We start from the raw sequence: 2,881 nt of genomic DNA, 5'->3' as shown, positions 1-2,881 counted from the left end.
ATTATTCCTAATCAAATCATTATAAAACATTTTTGAACCTCTGGCATACTTGAAAAAAGGTTGTATATTTACTGGTATAAAGGGGGCAACTATGTTGGATTTTGTTAGATCATAAGCTGAGATAAACCCCTTTATTGAAGATGTGAAGCTGTGGTACTGCAGAAAATTTGTAACAATCTGATATTTAAGTGAAAACTCATTAAGGGTATAAAAAGAACCTGCAGAAGCATCTTTTAAAACATCATATATGTTAACCACGCCTTTCTTATACCAATCCCTGTAAAAAATAGTTTTTCCCCCAATACATATGTTTTTGTTATACCAGATTGGTATTTTCAAGAGTAACTCATCCTTTCCTAATTTGTCCTTTCGCAAACTGTATTTATACCATGATCTAAAAACATCTCTCCAAAATTGGTTTTTACATTTATTCTTGCATAATTGTATATATTCACTGCCACAATTTGCCAGCAAATCAGTATCAGTATAAGTTTTCAAGATAGCCTGCCATTTCTCAGTAGTTTGGAATAATCTTCTTATCCAACTTAATTTTAAAGAACAAATGAAAGCATCTATATTAATCATCTTTAGCCCTCCATTCACATAGTCTTGAATGATAACTTCTCTCTTGATTTTATCTGACCCACCATTCCATAAATATTGGAACAGGATAGAATTCAACTTTTTCAGAAAGTTTTCATTTGGATGTTATGAATATACTTTAGGGGAGACAAATATCGTGGTAGTCCTCTATGGTAGTTATATATATACTCTAGGATAGGCAATTATCGTGCTACATCCCTCTATGGTTGTTATATATATACACTAGGGGAGGCAATGGTCGTCGTGCTACAGTCCTCTATGGTAGTTATATGTATACTCTAGGGGAGGCAATAGTCGTGCTACCGTCTCTGTGGTTGTTATATGTATATACTCTAGGGGAGGCAATGATCGTGCTCCAGCCCTCTTTGATAGTTATGAATATACTTTAGGGGAGACAATTATCGTGGTAGTCCTCTATGGTAGTTATATATATACTCTAGGATAGGCAATTATCGTCCTACATTCCTCCATGGTTGTTATATATATACTCTAGGGGAGGCAATGCTCGTTCTACAGTCCCATGTGGTAGTTATATATATACTGTAGATGAGGCAATGATCGTGCTACTGTCCCTGTGGCAGTTATATATATATTCTAGGGGAGGCAATGATCGTGCTACTGTCCGTGTGGCAGTTATATATATATTCTAGGGGAGGCAATGGTCGTGCTACCATCCCTGTGGTAGTTATATATATACTCTAGGGGAGGTGATGATCGTGCTACCGTCCCTGTGGTAGTTATATATATACTCTTGGGAAGGCAATGGTCGTGCTACTGTCCCTGTGGTGGTTATATATGCATACTCTAAGGCAGGCAATGGTCGTCGTGCTACAGTCCTCTATGGTAGTTATATATACATACTCTAGGGGAGACAATGATCGTGCTCCAGTCCTCTTTGATAGTTATACATATACTTTAGGGGAGGCAATTATCGTGGTAATGCTCTATGGTAGTTATATATATACTCTAGGGGAAGCAATGATTGTGCTACTGTCCCTGTGGTAATTATATATATATACTCTAGGGGAGGCAATGCTCGTGCTACAGTCCTCTATGGTAGTTATATATATACTCTAGGGGAAGCAATGATTGTGCTACTGTCCCTGTGGTAATTATATATATATACTCTAGGGGAGGCAATGATCGTGCTACAGTCCTCTATAGTACATGTAGTTATATATATACTCTAGGGGAGGCAATGGTCGTGCTACCGTCCCTTTGGTTGTTATATATATACTCTAGGGGAGGCAATGGTCGTGCTACCCGTCCCTGTGGTAGTTATATATGCATGCTCTAGGGAAGGTAATGGTCGTCGTGCTACAGTCCTCTATGGTAGTTATATATATACTCTAGGGGAGGCGATGATCGTGCTACCGTACCTGTGGTAGTTATATATATATACTCTAGGGGAGGCAATGCTCGTGCTACAGTCCTATATGGTAGTTATATATACATACTCTAGGGGAGGCAATGATCGTACTACAGTCCTCTATGGTAGTTATATATATACTTTAGGGGAGGCAATGGTCGTGTTACTGTCTCGGTGGTAGTTATATATATACTCTAGGGGAGGCAATATTCGTGCTACTGTCCCTGTGGTAGTTATATATGCATGCTCTAGGTGAGACAATGATAGTGCTACAGTCCCATGTGGTAGTTATATATATATTCTAGGGGGGGAGCGATGATCGTGCTACCGTCCCTGTGGTAGTTATATATATACTCTAGGGGAGGCAATGATCGTGATACAGTCCCATGTGGTAGTTATATATATAATCTAGCGGAGGCAATGGTCGTGCTACCGTCCCCGTGGTAGTAATATATAAACTCTAGGGGAGTCAATGGTCGTGCTACTGTCCCTGTGGTAGTTATATATGCATGCTCTAGGGGAGGTAATGCTCGTCGTGCTACAGTCCTCTATGGTAGTTATATATATACTCTAGGGGAGGCGATTATCGTGCTACCGTCCCTGTGGTAGTTATATATATACTCTAGGGGAGGCAATGGTCGTGCCTCTGTCCCTGTGGTAGTTATATATGCATACTCTAGGGGAGGCAATGGTCGTCGTGCTACAGTCCTCTATGGTAGTTAAATATATACTGTAGGTGAAGCAATTTTCGTGGTACATTCCTCTATGGTACTCTAGGGGAGGCAATGATCGTTTTACAATCCTCTGTGGTAGTTATATATATACTGTAGGGGAGGCAATGATCGTGCTACATTCCTCTATGGTAGTTATATATACACTCTAGGGGAGCCAATTATCGTGCTACAGTCC

The sequence above is a fragment of the Mizuhopecten yessoensis genome, unplaced genomic scaffold, assembly GCF_002113885.1.
Source record: "Mizuhopecten yessoensis strain PY_sf001 unplaced genomic scaffold, ASM211388v2 scaffold1379, whole genome shotgun sequence".
In the NCBI taxonomy this organism is placed as follows: Eukaryota; Metazoa; Mollusca; class Bivalvia; order Pectinida; family Pectinidae; genus Mizuhopecten; species Mizuhopecten yessoensis.
This window is presented reverse-complemented; position numbering follows the sequence as displayed.